Source organism: Stegostoma tigrinum, chromosome 29 (genome assembly GCF_030684315.1).
Source record: "Stegostoma tigrinum isolate sSteTig4 chromosome 29, sSteTig4.hap1, whole genome shotgun sequence".
NCBI lineage: Eukaryota > Metazoa > Chordata > Chondrichthyes > Orectolobiformes > Stegostomatidae > Stegostoma > Stegostoma tigrinum.
The window spans coordinates 14,711,051-14,734,177 of record NC_081382.1 but is presented as its reverse complement, the minus strand read 5'-3'; the positions used below and the strand labels follow the sequence as shown (position 1 = coordinate 14,734,177).

Here is a 23,127-nt window from a genome sequence, read left to right as displayed (position 1 = left end):
GTTAGAGAGAGGATCTCGATCGGCACAGGTTTGGAGGGCCGAAGGGCCTGTTCCTGTGCTGTAATTTTATTTGTTCTTTGATAGTTGAATGGTAAAAGTCACTCCAGAACATTCATGTCTGACACAGAATTTCAGGTTCTAAGGAACCACTTCCTTCAAAACACAATTTTTGTCCCTGACTTTCTAAATCTTTCCAATAGCCCCTCATCCTGTCACCACTCTGCATTAAATGCACCCTGTAAAAATAGGCTGGTAGACATTATTCAGTGCACAGCATGGCATCAATATCCTAACAATGGTTATATTGTTTGGATGCATTTAGAGCTATTAAAATCCAATTGAGAAATTGGAAAATGTGAATCATAACGTTAGATTTAATGGGGCCTAGGATAAGGATAATAAAAAGTAGTAAAGAAAATAGCTAATCTCAATAGAGACACCCAACTCCAGCCTGTGAACCACATAGGAAGATTAGATAATTATGCTGTGGCTATCAGGTAATACTTCGATTCAAAGGATGTAATGTTCAGTCTAAATGGGCCCTAGCTTAATATACCACTTTCATGGTGTGCGCATGAATGCTAAATTATGGCCTAAGAATGTTTTCAATTATTTTCCATCCCATTTCCAGTGACAGCACCAAGCAGTCCTGCTGAGATCCACTGAAGCATCAAGATGCTGTGCCAGCCTCCAAGGTGTAAATGTCTTGTGAAATAGTTGCCAACATAACAATTAGATCATCCATTGTGTCCCACAGGATGTTTGATTACATGTTTTAGTGTACATTTTGCTTCAGTGGGTCTACTCTTCAGACCTCGCAGAAAAGCAAATGCCAAGTAAAGTTGCTTCTACACTTGTGAAGTATTGCATTTCAGCAAATTGCTTCATCTCTACAAAACCAATGGTGCTCTCCTTCCCAAAACAATCTAAACCAGAATCCAAAAGTGACAGGACGGCTTCATGTTATTTTTATAAGGCTGAACTTTTCAGCAAAACAGGCTCGTAATATACCCTCCGGGTTCCAATGCAATAGAACATATCCTGTTCATATTGCAAATTGATTTCTATGGTAGCTAGAACACAGGAAGAGCTGCACATCAATAAGTTTGCATGTGTGTATATGTTTTAAACTGCTTTCCTATTGATTTTTAGCCGAAGACTTCCATAGCCTGAAGCTAAATAAAGTCAAAGCAAATAGCTAATTTGAATATTGCTTTTCCTGGATTCCCATGATTGTCACTAGTCTGACTGCTATTTAAAAGAGCACCGGCACTGATATATATATCAGTATTTTGTAGCCTTGGCATCAATGATGTCAATTGATGACTTCGGTGCCATCACATTTCCATCCATATCTGCTCTGTGCCACAAGCTGTTACAAGATGTCAATGCAATTTGTTGATAGGAAACTTACCTCTGAATCAGAGAGTTGTGGATTCTGACCCCATTCCGGTAGACCCAAGCCTATAATACAGGCAGTAGCCCAGTCTCATGTTAAAGGACTGCTGCACTATCAGAAGTGCTGTCCTTTTGACCCAGTACTAAACCAAGACAGGTCCCACAGGACTATTTCAAAGAATGAGGAGAATTTATCCTGGCATCCTGGCTGATATTTGTCCCTCAATCAGCATCATTAAAATAGATCATCTGTTTGTTATTATTTTGATATTTGCAGAAGCTGGATGGCAGCATGGATCTTGCCTTGTGATAGTGACTGCGACATTTTTACAATATTTAATTGACTCTAAGCATTTTTGGATATCCTGTGGTTATGGAAGCTACCACATAAACATAAATATTCTTTGTGCTGTAATTACGGCGTGCATGGGTTTTGGTCCATTACCTTTTTTTTGGCTCAGTCTGGGTTGTGTTGCATTTTTTGAAGGGACTTCGCGTCATTAACCAATACTGCAGATGGTGGAAACCTGAAACAAACACGGAAAGTATCGGAGAAACTCAGCCAGCCTAGCAGCACTCATGATGAGAGAAACAGAGTTAATGTTTCGAGTCCAGTATGACTCTTTCTCACAACTGCATTAAAGAGTCATACTGGACTTGAAAGGGTAACTCTGTTTTTCTCTCTCTACAGATACTGCCAGACCTGTAGAGTTTCTCCAGCATTCTCTGTGTTTATTTCACCTCATAACTGCTCCTATGGTGCCTTGTGTTTCTAATTCTCGTCTCATTTTACCACAATTACCAGAACAACTTCTCATTCAATAGATATATCAGAATTCACAGGCCTCCCTTCTGCATGTGCCATCTTTAACAGCCCAGTGTGCACCTGGACAAGTACTGCCAATCCGGAGCTGCCTCGCACAGTTCCTGATATTTCTCCTGGGAATGACAGATAGGGAAAACTCATCATCCCATTTTGTGGGCATGGTCCTTGAGATCCTGTTGGGTGGCCTGGTGCAAAGACGGGATTTCCTCTTTTCCACAACCATGACACGAACCCATGCCAGCTAGGGTAAATCACGCTTAGCCATCTGTAGGAATGTCCAACAATGCAAGAAGAAGGTCAATCGCTTTCTCCACTCTGCCAACACGCCACCATCTTTTCTCTGATGCCTCACACTCACTCTGTCTCTGCCACTTGTACCTTCCTTATACCAAGGTCATGCTCTACTATTGTACTCATGTCTGCAACATCTTCCCTCACTCAATCTTACCCATGCCAACCCCCGATACCACTAACCTTGCCTGGTGACTACACTGTTGAATCGTGAATACTGGGGTCACCTCCCCACCTGCATCAGAAGTAATTGCTTTGCTACCCACTTTCATCACCCATCTCTCTCTCTCTCATCTGGGAGGAAAACAGCTCAGAATAGAGCAGTCAGAATCAAGACGAGCAGTAGGCTGCCTGACATTTAGGATTCTCAACCTTTGGGTGAGACAACACCCTGACCTTGTCCAGCCGAAGTGCAGGCTGACCACGTACAAGCCCTTGAGCTGGTATCAAAGCCTGCTCTTGGCCATTCCATCATGAAGTCAATGAAAACAGCACATTCCTGTTCATCTCACCATTCAAATCTTTTGAAAAGCGTAAAATTCTTGCACTCATTTGGGAGAAATGAACTTATATCATCACAGAAGGTTAGAGTTTGTGCACTTTGGAATAAATATCTGTTAAACAATGTGTTAAATCTCAATTACTGCATAACAACTCTGCCACTGAAAATTAACTGAGATGTCATCAAAATCTGGGCTTTCATTCCTTCAGAGATAACACAGCTTGAGCTGGAGGAACACAGCAGGCCAGGCAGCATCAGAAGAGCAGGAAAGTTGACATTCCAGGTTGGGACCCTTCTTCAGAAAAAAACATTCTGAAGAAGTCTCCTGATCCGAAACTTCAACATCCCTGCTCCTCTAATGCTGCCTGGCTGCTGTGTTCTTCCAGGAATACACTGTATTATCTCTGACACCAGCTTCCATAGTTTTTACTATCTCATTCCTTCAGGTTTCAACAGCAATCGGAAACATTTCTTCATTCAACTTCTTCTTTACTTTTTGTTTCTCTCTTTAGTTTCTGTTATTCCAAAATGCTTTCTCTCATTTATTTCATTCTCTACATTTGATATGACCCACGGCTCAGATTGGTAATTTTTACCTCATAAGCAGCGCTATTCATTTCACAGAACTTCAAATTGGTTGGTAATCAAGAGAAACATTGACCTGCACTGTCCACAAAGGTCTGAGATCAACTGAAGTGGGCAAATAAAGTTTCCATTTATAGTAACTTGTGGCACAAAGCCCCATGGAAATTAAATGAGCAATGGCAAGCCAAACAAATATCATACAGGCACCATTCATCTGGCCCATTGTGTCAACAACTACAGCTAATTCCCTTGCACCACCACCCTGCCACATTCATCACACACACACACACACACACACACACACACACACACACACACACACACACACACACACACACACACACACACACACACACACACACACACAGCGATAGCTCTCACTTCTGTATGATGGCTTTGACATTTTACATAATCTGAAGCTAATGAGCAACTTAAAAAGAAACAATTATTGGCCAAGACAACTGCATCATTACCTCTGCGACCTGCACTTACATACAGCCGTGTGAAATTGGAAGGTCATTGAGTGGCATAGTGTTGATAGAGACACTGAGACAGATCTTAGCCACCAATCTTTATGACATTTACAGGAGCATATTAACTCACACATCATATGGGCAGTGATAAAATGTCATGTTTAATTATACTGCTCATTCTTTCCAGGTGATGAAATGCTTGCCATAACAGTAGGTATATATATAGTTAGACTGAACAGTTCTGTATTGACACAATCTCATTTCCAGATTTGCTGAGGACAATAATTTTTATAAGCAATACGCATTCATTTTTTCAGAGATAGTAGGAATTGCAGATGCTGGAGAATCTGAGATAACAAGGTATAGAGCTGAATGAACACAGCAGGCTAAGCAGCATCAGAGGAGCAGGAAGGCTGATGTTTTGGGCCTGAAACATTAGCCTGCCTGTTCCTCTGATGTTGCTTGGCTGTTGTGTTCATCCAGCTCTACACCTTGTTATCTCTGGCATTCATTTTTTTAGTAACTTACTACATCATAAGATATAAAATATACTTCATCATAAGATATAGGAGCAGAATTATTGCAATGTCTGATTGGTTCCACCATTAAGATGGAACTCCTTACCTAAAAGCACTGTGGGATAGCCTTTATCTCACAGACTCCTGTCATTCAAGGAGATAACAGGAACTGCAGATGCTGGAGCATTGAGATAACAAGGTGTAGAGCTGGATGAAAACAGCAGGCCAGGCAGCATCTTAGGAGTAGGAAAGCTGACGTGATGAAGGGTGTAGGCCCGAAGTGTCAGCTTTCCTGATCCTCAGATGCTGCCTGGCCTGCTGTGTTCATCCAGCTCTACATCTTGTTATCTCTGTCATTCAAGGAGATGTGTTAGCTTTCATTGATAGAGGGATTGAGTTGAAGAGCTGTTAAGTTATGCTCCAGCTATACAAAACCCTGGAGTATTGTATGCAGTTCTGGTTGCCTCATTACAGGAAAGATATGGAAGCACTGGAAAGATGCAGAGGAGATTTACTGGAATGTTGCCTGGAATGGTGGGAAAGTCTTACGAGGAAAGGTTGAGAGACCAAGGGCTTTTCTCTTTAGAATGACGAAGGATGAGAGGTGGCTTGATTGAGGTGTTCAAAATGATCAGAGATATAGATAGAGTGGACAGCCAGAGACTTTTTCCTAGGGTGGAGGCAGCTATTGTGACAGGGCACAGTTTTACAGTGAGTAGAGGTAGATATAGGGGAGACGTCAGATGTAGGTTCTTTACTCAGAGAGTGGTATGAGTGTGGAATGCATTGCTGGAGAGGTTCGTGGAGTCAGCCTCATTAGGGGTATTTAAGCAGCAATTAGATAGGCACATGGATGATAGTATAAGATAGGGGTGGAGGTTAGATAGCCCTTAGGTTTAGGGTAAAAGTATGGCACAACATTACAGGCCGAAGGGCCTGTACTGTACTGTACCATTCTACGTCCTATGTTCTATGGCTTGCCCACCACTTTCTCAAAGGCAATGGCAGGAGTGATGGAGAAAAGAAGTGTGAGCTTGCCAGTGCTACATAGTCCAAGAAGGTGTAATTAAAAACAAATCTGTAGCAATTTTCTACCAAGCTCACAAAGAGTGCTTTGGAAAACAAACAAGTACAAAGTACCAGATGGTTGCTAAAAGAAAGTAAAATAAACTCTCTATTTTTGTAGCTGTAGCAGAAAGATTATCATCTTCTACTGCAACTCCCTGAATGCAATGCATTCCCTGCTCCCAACACAGAAGGCCAAGAAAGCTCAGGTTTGCTTTATGATGGGCTAGCTGACTTTGGCCTTATTTGTAAAGACATTCAATGGCTTGTCTTTCTTCTCATGTCTTAGATATTAAGCAAATAAAAGTCACCAGTTCCCACTTTTGAGCATTACCAAGAGCCTGATTTAGAAGTGCTTATTATAATCAGCGATAAAATTGCTTTCTTCACCATGTGAACACAACTGCACTAAAACAGGACAAATTTATAATCTTAACAAACATAGAAAGCCAAGGCATTTCTTCTCAGGATTGGTCCCGTCCAAATAAACTGCTTAGGGTGACTATGGAAGCTACGTAAGCAAATGTGTTAAAGTGGCATGGCGACTTAGTGGTTAGCACTGATGCCTTACTGCATCAAGGGCCCATATTAGATTCCACGCTTCAGTGATTGTCTGTGTGGAGTTTGCACATTTTCCCCATGTCTATGTGGGTTTCTGCCCACAGTCCAAAAGTGTGCTGGTTAGGATGGATTGGCCATGGGAAATACAGGGATGGGGTGGGTCTGGGAAGGATGCTCTTCAGAGGGTTAGTGTGGACTCGATGGGCTGAATGATTGCCTTTAAAACTGTGGTGATTCTATGATACAAATTGGAATTAATTGCCACATTTTATACTTTTCAGTTATATAGGAGTTAGTGAGACTGAATCTTGAATCCTGTGTGCAGTTTTGATCTCCTTATTTAAGGAAGGATGTAAAACATTAGAGGTGGTTCAAAGGCAGTTTCTGAGATTGAGACCTGGAACACCTAATGGCGAAAGGTTGGAAAAATTGGGCTTGGTTTTGTTGGAGTTTAGAAGAATGAGGGGTGACTTGATTAATGTATATAAAATCATTAATGGTCTTAACAAGGTGAAGAAGGATCTTGTGGGTGAGTCTGGAACTAATGGGCACCAATTTTCAATTCGAGGTCACCCTCTGGACAGAGATGAGGTGAATTTTTGTTTTCTCTTGGAGGGTTATAGGACTTTGGTACTTTGAGACAAAGGTCGTGGAGCCAGGTGTCATTGAAAGCTTAAGGCTAAAACAGATTGATTCCCTTGCGTAACAAAAATCAATGACTATCAGAGGCAATGTGGGACTTGATACAAAAACAGAATTGTCAATCGTCTTATTTAGTGGTGTAGCAGATTTGAGGGAGCATGTAGCCTACTTCTGCTCCTAACTTATATGCTCACAATAATGTTTTTATAGTGGTTTGGAATGAAGAAACATGCAGTGATTTAAAGTCTCCACAAAACTGATAAGTACGCAGTTTTGGAATTGAAACACTAAGATTCAGAAAGTCTTGTTTGAAACAGGTTTGACATTTCCTGACGGTAAAGCACAATATTTTAGCAGCAAATATAAATGCTTACTATTTATGGCTAGCCAATTTCCTGCAACAAAAAAAAATGATTGTACGAGCACATTTCCACCGAAGCGAATTATTACCTTGTTCAAACGAAGCACGAGTGCTTTTATATGTCAAATCATCAGAAAAAAAACTAATATTTTCCCCAAGCGCAAGCTCTTCAAGTTTGGAAGACATTTACTTTCACGGTAATCAACAGGCTTGCTGTTGTGGGACTTGATATGTTAATAGAAAAGGCTTGAGCAACAATCAAAGTCTGAACTCCACTGTCTGATTTGAAGCAATCATCAAAAAAAAAGCGAAATGAAAGCACAACACTTAAGTGCTGTGAAATAGGCTGCCAAACTGGTTGAGTCCATTTACATAGTAACAAATAACACTATTAGTAACTTGGGCTGCTTAAAATGTATAATATTATGCCAGCCCTAACTGCAGACAGCTGCAGATGAGAGAGTTAACACATGACAAAGGAAATTCTTCTCCTCTGTTGTTAGTTCAACATAAGTAGGGTCACTTAGCTTCCCTCTTTTTTTATATACAACTCCTTGGTCAGTCATGACAAATAGTTTATTTCTTTTTAGCATGCAATTTCACACCTCAATTAAAACAACATTCTCGTCAAATTTAAGGAGCCAATTACAAAGTTATCTTGAGTGAAAGGAAGAAGACTTTTATTGCCCATGAAAGCCAAGAGAAAAATAAAACATAACAAAGTCTGACATCAAACAGACTCCCACACAAACACAGGTTTGTGATAATGAATGAAAATTTGTTTGAGTCAGCTTGTTTTCATTGAAGTTAAGAAAAATGAATGGGGATCTTTTTGAACCATATTCTGTAAGGGCTGGATTTTGCCCACACACTGTGGGTCCAAAACTAGGTGTCATGGTCTCAGGAAGTCGGCAAGACCATTTAGGACTGCGCTATGGAGAAATCTCTTCATTCAGAAGGTGGTGAACTTGTGGAATTCCCCACCCTAGAAGTTGGAGGTCACGTTACTGACATAGTTAAGAAATCATTAGATAGATTCCTGGGCATTAATGCGTATTGGGAGAATGCAGGAGGATGACTTGAAGAGAGGATCAGCTGTGATCATGTGGAATGGTGAAGCATGCTCAGTAGCCAAATGGCCTATTCTTGTTCTATTTTCTATGTTTTCCTTTGTTTCCACTGTGTGTCGGGTGACCACTGCAGCTACTTTGGTGCTACGCTTCCATTTTTATAACCAATGTAGGCCACAAATGTCTTGAGAGTTAAAAATGAGAAGATGAAAGTTTATATTTGATAGCCCATAATTTACTATTATCACAACACTCCCCACCATCAACAAAATTGGACATTAGAGGTGGGGAAGATGAGTGGGTGAGATTCCAAATATTCTCACTAATGTTCACATCCTTCAGCGCCTGCAACCTTTCTGCCTATGCTGTCTGCTGATTCACAGGAAGGTTGTCTCCAGTCCAACACACTGTTTAGTTGCTGTATGTTTCAGAAAATTGCCTCAATTTAAGCTCCTTTCAAAGCTAGCCCATAATACTTGAAGATAGTTGTACCACTTAAAAGGTGGGTCTTTCTGGTGGAACCAATGCTGGAACCTCAGAGCTTAAGAAAAGTTTTTGGCAGTAGCCGACACATTTCCTCGAGTGTGCTTCCTCATTCAGTATCATCACTGTACACATTTTTCACTCAGTATGGTGGCTCAGTGGTTAGTATTACTGACTCATAGCACCAGAGTTCGTTTCCACGCTTGGGGTGACTGTGCAGAATTTTCACATTCTCCCTGTGTTTACGTAGGTTTATTCCAAGTGCTCTTGCTTCCTCCCAGAGTCCAAAGATGCGCGGGTTAGGTACGTTGGCCATGCTAAATTGTCCATTGTGTCTAAGGATGTGCAGTCTAGGTGGATTAGCCATTTGAAATGCAGGTTTACAGGGATAGGGTAGGGAATAGGTCTGGGTGGGAGGCTCTTCAGGGTTCAGAAAGGACTCGGTGGCCTGAATGGCCTGCTTTTGTGCTGTAGTGATTCTCTGATTCATGTTATTATCTGAAGGAATGCCTGATACCTAATGGAATGAGACAATTGGTGATGGATATATTAATGAAGTTATAATTTGAAATTAATTGGATGTATTAATTTGGGGAGCAAATAACAAGTTGGGGCATGAGTTTTATGGAGTGTGCTAATTGAAATCAAGCAAAAAACAAACAATTTCTGTTTAAATAATTATGTTTTGAAGTAAAACACTTCTGTCTCCACTTTCCCACCTGCTCCTTTCATTCCAAGAGAGTTTAAAAATCTATTTCAGTCTTGAATATATTCTATGATCGACCATCCATGCCCTTTGGGTTAGAGAATACCAAAGGTTCAAAGCTCTGAGTGAAGAAATTTCTCTTTATCTCAGTCTCAAATGATCGATTCCTTACTCCTGAGAATGTGCCTGAATGATTTAGATAACCGACTAGCCAAAACAACCTTATACTGTAACGTGTTAAATTTTATATGTTACGATGACAGCATCTGTCATTCTTCTAAACTCTACAAAGTATATATCAAATTTATTCAGCCTCTCATCACAATAGCCAATGTGATGATCTTTAGCTGTACTGCTTTCAAGATATGTTTAGTAAATCCTTTGTACCCGTTGAAATCATGAATTTGCCCATCCATGCTAAAAAAAAGTAACAATAAAAACCAGTATCCATGGATAAAAAAAAGTGTGTATCTGCTATTTTAGCATATTTTAATGGACTCTGCACTCATGAATTTCATCATTTGTATGAGTTTTCAGGAACGGAACACTTGCAGATACAGAGGAATAACCATACATGTTTCCTAGGCCAAAAGTACACATTCTACTCCAAGTGTGGTCTCAACAGGAATTCTCCCACAGTAGCATGACATCATTTCCCTTTTACTCCATATCTTTTGCAATGAACGAACAACATAAAGTTTGCCTTGTTTGCTTTGTGTATACTTGCTAGCTTTCTCTGTTCTATTTGCAAGCCACCTAATTCTATCTGGAAGTAGCAGGAAGACATTCTGAGCGTGAAAAATATTGAGTAACATTGACACAATTAACAATGTGGTTCATGATCCTTTAAACACAACATTAGAGGCTCCAAGTGAAAGAGATGGAGAGCAGAAGAGATGTGCTTTGGGTAAAGGGGCAAGAATGTCCCTAGACAAGTGCTGAAAAGGACCTGGATGCAGTTTCACAAAATGTCTAATGACCTCAAGCAACTGATCAAGTTCAGTGGAGTCATTTTCAAATGTCACACTCTTACAATTGGACAACTATCTTCAGAAACCGCTCAATTCTACATATCCCTTTGCTTATCTATCAACAATCTACATCAAATCCAAAACAGATCTTATATGCACTTCTTCACCCTCACACACTCAGCACAGCTGCAAGCCTCACCAACTGTACGCACTGCTGGGTAAATAATTATAATAGGGAATGGCACTTAAATACTTATTGGCACACATGGTGACAATTGCTCCCTCTACCCCATCCCTGCAGAACAAGACAATGCAAACTGATATCAGCAGGCCCTCACATGCAAGGCATAGTTACATGTCCTTACCTTAACACAGCAGATGGTACTCTCCACTGGAACAGCCATGACTAACTAATATTGTGTTTGAAACCAAAGATGACGTTATTCTAAAAACTAATATTCCTCTGACCTTATCACTTCCCCAACAACACACAAAATTTTCTATTTTACAAATTGCAGATAGTGTAAACATTCCCTTTTTCATTCCCCACTCCGCATGACTCTACCCTTACATCTTCCTTATTTCAGATATCCTAGAACTGCCACTTGGCTGGGCAGTTCTGGAAGAGCAACAGATGGAAGTGGTGGAAGACTGTTGGGAGGAAACATTGCCAGTCGCTCTCACAATCTCAGTTCCCAGCTCAGATACTAATAAAGTACACTCCTTACAGAATAGATTAGAGGTGTAATCTGCATTGAGACAGATGCAGTCCTGGAGCTGAATACTCAGGTGAGATTGATGCAGGAAACTGGAGAAGAGAGTAGGTGGATGCACATCAGTATACCTTGGGTCTTTGCAGGCTTGTCAAAAAGCATGCAAGCTCTTTCATGACACAAGACTTTGAAGCCCATCCTTTCCTGTGTCAAAGTAGTGGTTATCTCCATCAGCAATTTGCAGATCTGAAAGTGAGACAGCAGCTGATGGCCAATGTCTCAGCTTTTATTGCAATACAGGCATAAATAAACAAACATTTGGTTGGTGCTACAGTGGAAGCTGATACTGCTCCCTTTGTAGCGATGAACACGAAACTGTCCTACAACACACTGTTACAGAGGCCTCTGTGCCAACCCAATGGAAATGGCAATGCCACCCAGTGAGCAACAGACTGCTGTCCTCTCTCGGGGTAACAGCATTCATCTTCCTACTGTACCTGTAATTGCCAGTCAGTCAGCTAGGCTGCTGTTGCCCACACCAAGGTGGTGCAATCCAAAGCTGGTCTGTCAAAACCAGAGATCTCCACATTGTCCTTCAAGACCAACTGCCATGTTTATGAGCCTTCCATCAGAGAGAGGAGGACAAAGATTGGAAGAGAGAGACAATGAGGAAAGGGTACTGAATGGAATATTGGATGACTTGTTCTATGAAGCTACTTTCGAATATTTGTTTTGCAGCCTTTTCTTTGGAATTACCTCTAAAGAAGTCAGTGAGATAGAAGAGGGGAAAGAAAGAATGGGACAGTTGTGAATTTTATTATTATTTTCTCACTCATGAAAAATCCGCCATATTGAAGAAAAAGAAAAGGTAGTCCAGTTTGATTAAAAACATTTCAAGGCATTGCTTTGATTCTGTGACTCTTCAAATAAGAATTTCACACAACATTCTTCAACATTGGCCTTATTTTTGCCGAGGCCTTTAAAGTTTTCAGTTTTCAAAGAGGTTAATGTGAACACAAGATAGATTGCACCTTTTCCAAGTTGAAAGGCAAAATTGCCCTTCAGTTTTACAGATGACATTATAAAGCAGCAATCAAGATATAAGGTGCTTATGGTATAACTCACTTCTAATGAAATATGAGTGTGCTTTCCTTTTACGTAGAAGTTTAATGATCCATCAAATGCAATCATATGGTGAAAACAGGAACAAGCAGAGACTAACACTTATTTCTAACAATACAGTGTTATGTTTTCTGAGCCTGAAGCATCACATCCATATCAAATATCCAGCCTGCACTCATCAACATAACATTTTATGAAGAAAACACATTAATATCTAAGTAATACATAGTTTATGAGGAGAATTCATCATTAAAAAATGCCACAGGAAACAGAATCAACATCGATTTTCACTGCTCTGTGTGAGAACAGATCAGCATTATTTACTCTGGTGATGAACATTGAGGGAGATAAATTAATGCAATCTGACATACAAATGAAAGGTAAAGCAAGTGCTCCACTTTATTCTCATAAAAATAAAACACAATTTCCCTGGGGAGAAAACATCCCTTACATTAATCAAATGGAGACGAGATCTGTTCTAAAAGCTGTGGGATGTACTACAGACCAATGTTAAATTGTCTCCCCACTTTGGCTGAAACCCTGATGTATCATCAGATACAGTGCACTTAACAGCTTAATTTGCAGAAATTCCCCCAGCTCTTGGCCTTAAAACACACTTAATGGTGAGTATTTATATACATACACAGGGCTTCAATTCTGGAAGCCCCAAGGTAAATATACAGCTATATAACAAACAGAGAAGATGCTTAGTCTTAGTAATCAGAAATTATATGTAAAGGATCAGAGAAAATTTATTTATTACATCTTCTGAGTATGAAGATGACTGTATTCATACCTTTAGCAAATATATGCAGATTTATTTTCTTCAGGCGTGTTAACAACAGAAAACCTAATATGATCTTCATAGACCCTCCCTAAAGCTAAGTCCCAGTGGGGTAAGCAAAACATTCCATTTTAACAAGTGCTTGAATTTCAGAGTTGAGAATCTTTAAACTCTATATTTACAAAAGCATCGTATCAGTTATTCCATGAGACTTCCAAGATGAACAAAAACAAAGCTTGTCCTCCAGCAAGAATTTCACAGGTTGAACACATATTATTGAATGATCTGCCAAAAACACTGGAGTAAAACAGGCACATTTGTGATTCTGTAAAAAGGGATGATTGTGCAATGACAGGCTATTTTATGTCACCCTGTGATATATATTTCCATTCTGCTTCTGATCTGATCAAAAAACAGACAGTCACTGTCCACATTTCCGCAACAGTGACAGCAACAAAGGAAACCTGCCATAGTGGCCTGAACATAAAATACCACAAAGCGCTTCACAGAAGTACAATATAAGGTAAAATTATAAACCAAGCCATGCCAAGAGGCCAGAAGTTTGTTTAAAGAAGTATGTTTTAAGGAATCTCTGAGAGGAGGAAAGCTGGATAAGAAGAAAGAGAAGTTTAGGAAGCGAATTCCAGAGTTCACTGCTTTAGAAACAGAAGACCTGGCCACCAGTAGTGGAGCAATTAAATTCAGGATGCACAAGGAGCCAAAATTAGAGTAAGAAAGCTTTCATCGAGGTTTACGGGGTGGAGGGAGATTACAGAGGTGAAGAGGATTGAGGTCATGAAAGAAATTGAAAATAAGGATGTAAATTTGAACAACAAGGCATTGGTTTTTGGTATCTACAGGCCAGCTTTAAATTAATTGGCTAAATTCAAAAACCTGCTGTTTTAGTAAAAATGCTGCTTTGCTTGTTATTGGCATAGCCTTTTGATAGAATGTTTCAAGGCAAATGCTCCGTACACCTACAAACCCACAGGCATCCTTTTTGAATCTCGAAGCATAGAAAAAAACACATCACTTTTAAAGGGACCACACATGGCTTTCCCAACAGTAATTTACAAACACCAACATTTTACAAACACCAAATTCCAACATCCTGCCTTCCAATGCTCAAGTACTATACCCAACTTTGCAGCACAGTGTTACCCACAAAGTTTGGCAGTGGAGACTGTTGAATAATACTATTTGAGTTTGATGTGTATCAGTAATAATCCTGGTTCAGCATCAACATTTTATGCATGTCACATGTCCTGCATTCCTGGTTTCTGACAATGAACAGAACTAAATTTGGCTCAGTGTTAAATGCAGCGTAACAACTATGCAATTCATTTAATTTGAATGAGTATTTGAATTAAAACTTGTTTATCAATGAGGACATTGGACAAATGCCAAGATGACATTTATCAGTGCTCAACTAAGAAGGTTATTTAGGGCAGCATGGTGGCTCAGTGGTTAGCACTGCAGCCTCACAGCGCCAGGGAACCAGTTTTGATTCCAGCTTCAGGTAACTGTCTGGGCAGAGTTTGCACATTCTCCTCATGCCTGAGAGGGTTTCCTCCCAGAGTCCAAAGATGTGCAGGCTAGGTGGATCAGCCATGCTGAATTGCCCATAGTGTTCAGGGGTGTGTTCTTTATAGGGGGATGGATCTGGGTGGGATGCTCCAAGGGGCGGTGTGGACTTGTTGGGCCAAAGAGCCTGTTTCCACGCTGTAGGGAATCTAATCAATTAATCTTATTTTTAATCACTCATGGGACACGGGCATTGTTGACTGGCCAACATTTCCTTGTTGCCTTGCGAAGGTGGCGGTAACCTGCCTTCTTGAACCATTTTTGTCTACATGCTGTTTGATTTCAACCAAGAATTTGGATACTTTTCAAATGAGTGAAACATTACAGGTACATGAAACCAAAACTAAAAATCACTTCATAAATAGCAATGAAATCCTAATGTGAAGTTTTATTACTAATATCTTCTCTAACTCCATGCACCATAAATCTGAAAGGTAATATTGGCTGAGTACTGTCTGTTTGTTAATAGTTGGATGACAATTTTAAAAATGTAATCAGATCTAACAGCATTTGAATAGGAGAAACAAACAAATTAAGCATAATCAGTTATCACAAGTGACAACAGAACATAGACTTGTCTACTTCTCTAAATTGCCTGAGCAGCAAATGTGTCAGCTTACAAACACAATAACAGTGCTGTAAGATCCTCTACTAAAAGACCCTAATTGACATTGCTGTATCAGTTGATGTGGTTACCTGGCTTATGAGCTGTTATCTACCCAAGCCCACTTGACAAGTCCAAATTTAACATGCATGGATTTCTTTTCCTCTCTCTCAAAACATCGAGTTGCACCTCATGTATAAAGCTTAAATGCTTTATTTACCAACAACACTGTCCCAGTACCTCGTTATATGCCTCTTGAATAGTTATAGCACTAATTTTAAGATTAATGATTGCTTACATTTAGGGCACATACTCGGGGACAGCAATTCTAATACATGGCTGATGCATTTTCTGGTTTCAGCCACTTGGAGGTGAGGCAGTGAGTGAAGTTATTTGAATTTATTACGCTACCTTAATTTAACATTAAGATGGACTACTGGATAGGAATGGAAACATTTGTTGATTTAGCATAATAATCAGCCCAACAGCTTTGCTGTTGCTTTGACATAAATTATTGAACAAAACACAGAGTATTGTGGGTGCCTGGAACACACTGCCAGTGGAGGTGGTAGAAGCAGGTACATTAGTAACATTTAAGGCATATTTTGATTGACCCATGAACAGGAGGCAAACAGAAGAATAGAAACTGTGTATGGATAATAAGTAGCAGGACTAACTAAGGAGTAGGAATCGATGCAGGCTTGGTGGGCTGAAGGGCCTGTTCTGGTGCTAATTTATACTCCTGTACTGTTTAACGTAAAAATTCAATCCAAAAGAGGCAGATTTGACTGAGCTGGTGGAAAGTGAATCAATGCCAGATGTGTTCAGTCCCAAATTAGTTTGCATCCTTCTGTCCCGTTGTTATAAACAATATTCAAAAGACACAAGAGGTGTGGTCAGCAAATAAGTCAGTTCCCTAAATCTTTCTTTCATTCTGAAGGATGTGTAATGAAGACACACATTTTAATTTTTAATTGTTGGCCAGGGACAGACTTCAGGCATTTTTCAAACTCTTAATGTAAACAGTAGCACTGTCTAAAACAAAACAAAAATAAGCAGCCATCATTTAAATTCCTACATGGTGCATTTTTCACTCCATTAGGATGGAGACACAGGGGCTGTGATTATGCGAACAGAGACAATAAACCCCTAGAAATGTGCAAATAGCTTATGTCCCTACCTGATAATAATGGAGATGTTCATAATATTGAATTATTGAAGAATAAATCGTTCACAAGCGAATGTTTAGACAAAAGACTTCTTTTTAATGACTCTGCAGGCATTAGCCTAACAAAGTTACCTTTTGGATAATACAATTATTTTTTAAACTTGTGATGCCATCAAGAGAGGGGTCAAGGGGCCAACCAACCAACCAACCCTCCCTTCCATCTATCAACCAGATTCGTCCCTTCCATCGATCAACTAGTCATACCTACTACCAGTGTTCACCTATCACCACTATTCCATTTCCAGTCCAAAACCCCCTCTCCTTATCTGCAGCTCTACTGACTCCCAATTCCAGTCCTGAAGAATGGTAATACTTGAAATGTTGACTGCTCCTTTTCTCCAATGCTGCCTGGCTTGCTGTGTTCTTCCAGTCTCCCATTTGCTGACCAACATTTGTATGTGTTGGCCTTTCATGTTGAGTTTTACTTACTCATGGGATGAGGACATTGTTGCCTCAGCCAGCATTTATTGTCAACGCCTAATTCTAAGAGGCCAGTTAAGGCCAGCTCACTTGATTGGTATCACATACACTTCCTCCATCATTGATGCTCAGTAGCAGCCATGTATACTAACTACCAGAAGCACTGCAGAAATTCACCAAAGCATCTTAGTCAGCACCTTCAAAACCTATGACCACTTCCAACTGAAAGGGCAACAGATACATGGGAAGACCACCACCTACAAGACTCCCCTTCAAGTTACACACCAACTTGACTGGCAATATATTGCTATTCCTTCAGTGTTGTTTCAGTGTTGCTGGTTAAAAGTCCTGGAACTCCCTTCCTTGTCTTCCTACAGCACATGGGCTGAGTGGCTCAAGAAGGCAGTTCACCACTATCTTCTCAAGGGCAATGGGGGACAGGTAGAAAATACTGGCTCAGCCAGTGACACCCATAACCATGAAGACATTTAAAAATAAAATGAGTCAACAGTATTGTTGTGTTTCTGGAGTCACCAGGCTAGACCAGGCAAGGAGAAAATATTTCCTTCCCTGAAGACCATTAGAAAACCAATTTTTTTTTTAAAAAGACAATTGACAGTAGTTACATGGCTGCTATTGAACTAACATTTTAATTCCAGATTTTAGAGAATTCATATTTTACCAGCTCCAAAAATGGGATTTGAACCCACATCACTGGAATAGCAATGCAGAACCCTGGGCTAATTTTTTGGGAATCTTGGTTACTAGAGAAGTAATATTACTACAGTAACCCAAAAGACCTCTTTCGGTCACTTGTATTTCCCCAGCCCCACAGTCCTTTTCCTTCGAATGGAACTTATCATCCTTTATTGACATGTACACCAATGCACTTTAGGCATCATCAGTGTATTTTCTCCTTTTTCTTTCTAAATGCCTGTTATAACATCTTTTATTCACACTGTCTTTTTTTCTGACTTGAAGCCAGCTAACCATCCATTTTACCATTGGAATGGTAGGTTTAGCATATGATGAACGGCTAAGGATCCTGGGATTGTATTCATTAGAGTTTAGAAGGTTAAGGGGAGATCTAATAGAAACTTACAAGATAATGTATGGCTTAGAAAGGGTGGATGCTGGGAAGTTGTTTCCGTTAGGCGGGGAGACTAGGACCTGTGGGCACAGCCTTAAAATTAGAGGGGGTAAGTTTAAAACTGAAATGAGACGACATTTCTTCAGGCAGAGAGTGGTGGGCTTGTGGAATTCATTGCCATGGAGTGCAGTGGAGGCCGGGACATTGGATGCCTTCAAGGCAGATATTGATAAATTCTTGATCTCACAAGGAATCAAGAGCTACGGGGAGAGTGCAGGGAAGTGGAGCTGAAATGCCCATCAGCCATGATTTAAATGGCAGAGTGGACTCGATGGGCCAAATGGCCTTACTTCCATTCCTATGTCTTATGGTCTTATGGTATTACCACTGCACCCCAATTCTCTATTCTCTAACCACATTCATTTATCTATTGTGGGTCACTTTATCAAAGGCATTTTGACATTCAAGATAATTTATAATCACTGCATTGTTATTGCATATTTTCTCTGTTTCCTCCTCAAAATAATCAAGTTGGTCAAGAAATATTTTCTATTTTTAAATTGATGCTGATGACTTGTTTTTACAGGTTTCTTTTCTTGGTGTTTGCTTTGTTCACTCCTTTAGAAGGGATGCCAATAATTTTTCCTCAAGGGTTAAGCTGACGAGTCTGTAGTTTCCTTCAGCTTGTTCTGTCACACTTCTTCAACACCTTTGAAAACGTTCTCTCATGGAACCTGAGCATTGCTGAATGGCCAGTATTTATTGTCCATCCCTAACTGCCTATCAGAAGGTGGTGGTGAGCTGCCTTCTTGAAATGCTGCTGACCATGGGCTGCAAGTAGACCCAAAATGCCATTAGAAAAGGAATTCCAGGATATTGACCCAGTAAGAGTGAAGGAACAGCATTATGTCAGGATGGTGAGTGGCTTGGAGAGGAACTTGCAAGCGATGGTATTCCAATCTATTTGTCGACCTTATCCTTCTGGATAGGAGTGGTCATGAACAAAGAAGAAAAACAACAAAGAAAATTACAGCACAGGAACAGGCCCCTTCGGCCCCACCAAGTCTGTGCCAATCCAGATCCTCTCGTTAAACTTGTTGCCTATTTTCCAAGGATCTGTATCCCTTTGCTCCCTGCCTATTCATGTATCTGAAAAGCTACATCTTAAATGACACTATCGTGCCTGCCTCTAACACCCCTACTAGCAACATGTTTCAGGCACCCACCATCCTCTGCATAAAGAACTTTCCCCCCTCATCCTGAAATTGCGATCCTGAGTAATTGAATCCCTCACTCTGGGAAAAAGTTTCGTGCTATCTACCCTGTCTATGCCTCTCATGATTTTGTAGACCTCAATCAGGTCCCCCCTCAACTTGCGTCTTTCTAATGTAAATAATCCTAATCTACTCAACCTCTCTTCATAGCTAGCGCCCTCCATACCAGGCAACTTCCTGGTGAACCTCCTCTGTACCCTCTCCAAAGCATCCACATTCTTTGGGTAATGTGGCGACCAGAACTGTACACAGTATTCCAAATGTATTTGAACCAAAGTCCTATACAAATGTAACACGACCTGCCAACTCTTGTACTCAATTCTCCGTCCGATGAATGAAAGCATGCAGTGTGTCTTCTTGACCACTCTATCAACCTGCATTGCTACCTTCAGGGTACAATGGACCTGAACATAGAACATAGAGCATTACAGCACAGTACAGGCCCTTCGGCCCTTGATGTTGCTCCGACCTGTGACACCAATCTGAAGCCCATCTAACCTACACTATTCCATTGTCATCCATACGTTTATCCAATGACCATTTAAATGCCCTTAAACTTGGCGAGTCTATTACCGTTGCAGGCAGGGCATTCCACGCCCTTACTTCTGAGTAAAGAATCTACCTCTGACATCTGTCCTATATCTATAACCCCTCAATTTAAAGCTATGCCCCCTCGTGCTAGCCATCATCATCTGAGGAAAAAGGCTCTCACTGTCCACCCCATCTAATCCTCTGATCATCTTGTATGTAAGTCACCTCTTACCCTTCGTCTCTCTAATGAAAACAGCCTCAAGACCCTCATCCCTTCCTCTCAAGATCTTCCCTCCATACCAGGTAACATCCCGGTAAATCTCCTCTGTACCCTTTCCAATGCTTCCACATTCTTCCTATAAAGCAGCGGCCAGAACTGTACACAATACTCCAAGTGCGGCCCCACCAGTTTTGTACAGCTGCAACATTACCTCATGGTTCTGAAACTCAATCCCTCTACCAATAAAACCCAACACACCATGTGCCTTCTTAACAACCCTATGGCAACTTTCCGGGATCTATGCACATAGACACCAAGATCCCTCAGCTCAGCCACACTACCAAGAATCTTATCAATAGCCCAGTTCTCTGTATTCCTGGTACTCCTTCCAAAGTGAATCACCTCACACTTTTCCACATTAAACTCTATTTGCCACCTCTCAGCCCAGTTCTGCAGCTTATCTATGTGCCTCTGTATCCTGAAACATTTTTCTGCACTGTCTGCAACTCCACAGACTTTAGTGTCATCCGCAAATTTACTAACCCATCCTTCTGCGCCCTCATACAAGTCATTTATAAAAATGACAAACAGCAGTGGCCCCAAAACAGGTCCTTGCGGTACACCACTAGTAACTAAACTCCAGGATGAACATTTCCCATCAACCACCACCCTCTGCCTTCTTACAGCTAGCCAATTTCTGATCCAAACCGCTAAACCACCCTCAATCTTATGCAATAGCCTACCACGGGGAACATTATCAAATGCTTTACTGAAATCCATATACACCACATCAACCACTTTATCCTTATCCACCTGTTTGGTCACCTTCTCAAAGAACTCAATGAGGTTTGTGAGGCACGACCTACCCTTCACAAAACCGCGTTGACTATTCCTAATCAAATTATTCCTTTCTAGATGATTATAAAACCTATCTCTTATATCTCCCAATACTTTACCCACAACCAAAGTAAGGTTCACTGTTCTATAATTACCAGTACGTTGTCTCTACTCCCCTTCTTGAACTAGGGGACAGCATTTGCTGTCCTCCAGTCTTCTGGCACTATTCCTGCAGACAATGACGACATAACGATCAAAGCCAAAGGCTCTGCAATCTCCTCCCTAGCTTCCCAGAGAATCCTAGGATAGATCCCATCCGGCCCAGAAGACATATCTATTTTCACATTTTCCAGAATTGATAACACCTCCTCCTTGTGAACCTAATCCCGTCTAGTCTAATAGCCTGTATCTCAGTATTCTCCTCGACAACATTGTCTTTTTCCTTTCTGAAAACTGATTAAAAATATTCATTTAGCACTTCTTCTATGTCATCGGACTCCACGCTCAACTTCCCACTACTGTCCTTGACTGGCCCTAATCTTACTCCAGTCATTCTTTTATTCCTGACATACCCATTGAAAGTTTTAGGGTTTTCCTTGATCCTACCTGCCAAAGATTTCTCATCTGCCCTCCTGGATCTTCTTAGCTCTCTCTTTAGGTCCTTCCTGGCTAGCTTGTAACTCTCAAGCACCCGAATTGAACCTTCATGCCTCAACTTTACATAAGGCTCCTTCTTCCTCTTGTCAAGAGATTCAACTTCTTTAGTAAACCATGGTTCCCTCGCTTGACCACTTCCTCTCTGCCTGACAGGTACATACTTATCCAGGACACGCAGTAGATGTTCCTTTATCAAACTCCACATTTCAATTGTGCCCAGCCCCTGCAGATTCCTTCCCCATCCTTTGCATCCCAAGTCTTGCCTAATCACCTCATAATTGCCTTTCCCCCAGCAAGAGCTCTTGCCCTGCAGTATGTACCTATCCCTTTCCATCGCTAAAGTAAACATAACCGAATTGTGGTCACTATCGCCAAAGTGCATACCTACCTCCAAATCTAACACCGGGCCTGCTTCATTACCCAAGAACACCCAGATCTCTCTGTGCATCAATTATCCCCAGGGATTTCCATTTACTGTTTGGATGGATTTGGAGTGAGTATGGAAAGAGATGCCTCAGCATCTTTAGTTTATGGTTTTGCATCTTCTGCAGTGCATCTTGTGGAAAGGACACACTGTTGCTATGGAACATCAGTAATGAAGGCAGTGGATGTTGCAGATGTGGTACCAATCAAGCGGGTTGCTTTGTATTGAGTAGCATCAAGCTTCATGCCTGTTATTGGGGCTGCACCCATCCGGGCAAGTGGGGAGTATCCCATCACACTTCTGACTTGTACCTTGTAGATGTTGGACAGGATTTGCAGAGCCAGGACGAAAGTTACTCACCACAGTATTCCTAGCCTCTGACCTGTGCTTGAAACCACTGTATTTATGTCATGACTCCAATAGAGTTTCTGGTCAATGGTATCCCCAGGGCTGTTGATAGTCAGGTTACAGCAATGCTCACACTATTGAATGTCAAGGAGCACTGGTTAGATTGTCTCTTATTGAAGATGGTCATTGCCTGGCCTTTATGTGGTAGGAATGCAACTTGTCATTTGGAGACAGTGAGGATGGCAGATGCTGGAAGACAGAGTCAATAGATGTGATTTTGGAAAAGCATAGCAGGTCAGACAGCATCTGAGAAGCAGGAAGGTCAATGTTTTGGGCTGAAACTCTTTGTTAGGACTGGGGACAGGGAGGGGAAACCAGAAGTAAATAGAGGGAGGGATTGGGGCGGGGAAGAGGGTAGGTGGGATGGTGATAGGTGGATGCAGGCAGGGAATTATTGTGATTGGTCATTGGGAAGGGTAGAGCGGACAGGTGAGTAGGAAGATGAACAGGTTGTCACAGTGTGGAGCTGGATGAACACAGCAGGCCAAGCAGCATCTCAGGAGCACAAAAGCTGACGTTTCGGGCCTAGACCTAGATGAAGGGTCTAGGCCCAAAATGTCAGCTTTTGTGCTCCTGAGATGCTGCTTGGCCTGCTGTGTTCATCCAGCTCCACGCATTGTTATCTTGGATTCTCCAACATCTGCAGTTCCCATTATCACAGATGAACAGGTTGTGTCAGGTCAGGGAGGTGATGAGGAGTGGGGGCAGGGCTGAACCTGGAATAAGGCCACAGGTGGAGAGATTTTGAAGCTGGTAAAGTTAACACTGAGGCCATTGGG

At 41.1% G+C, this 23,127-nt stretch overlaps 1 protein-coding gene across 3 annotated transcripts in view; it reads right to left on the bottom strand.

Moving 5' to 3' along the window:
• Nucleotides 1-23,127, bottom strand: part of LOC125465340 (astrotactin-2-like) — a 1,528,414-nt gene that overhangs the window by 707,463 nt on the left and 797,824 nt on the right. The window lies entirely within an intron of this gene.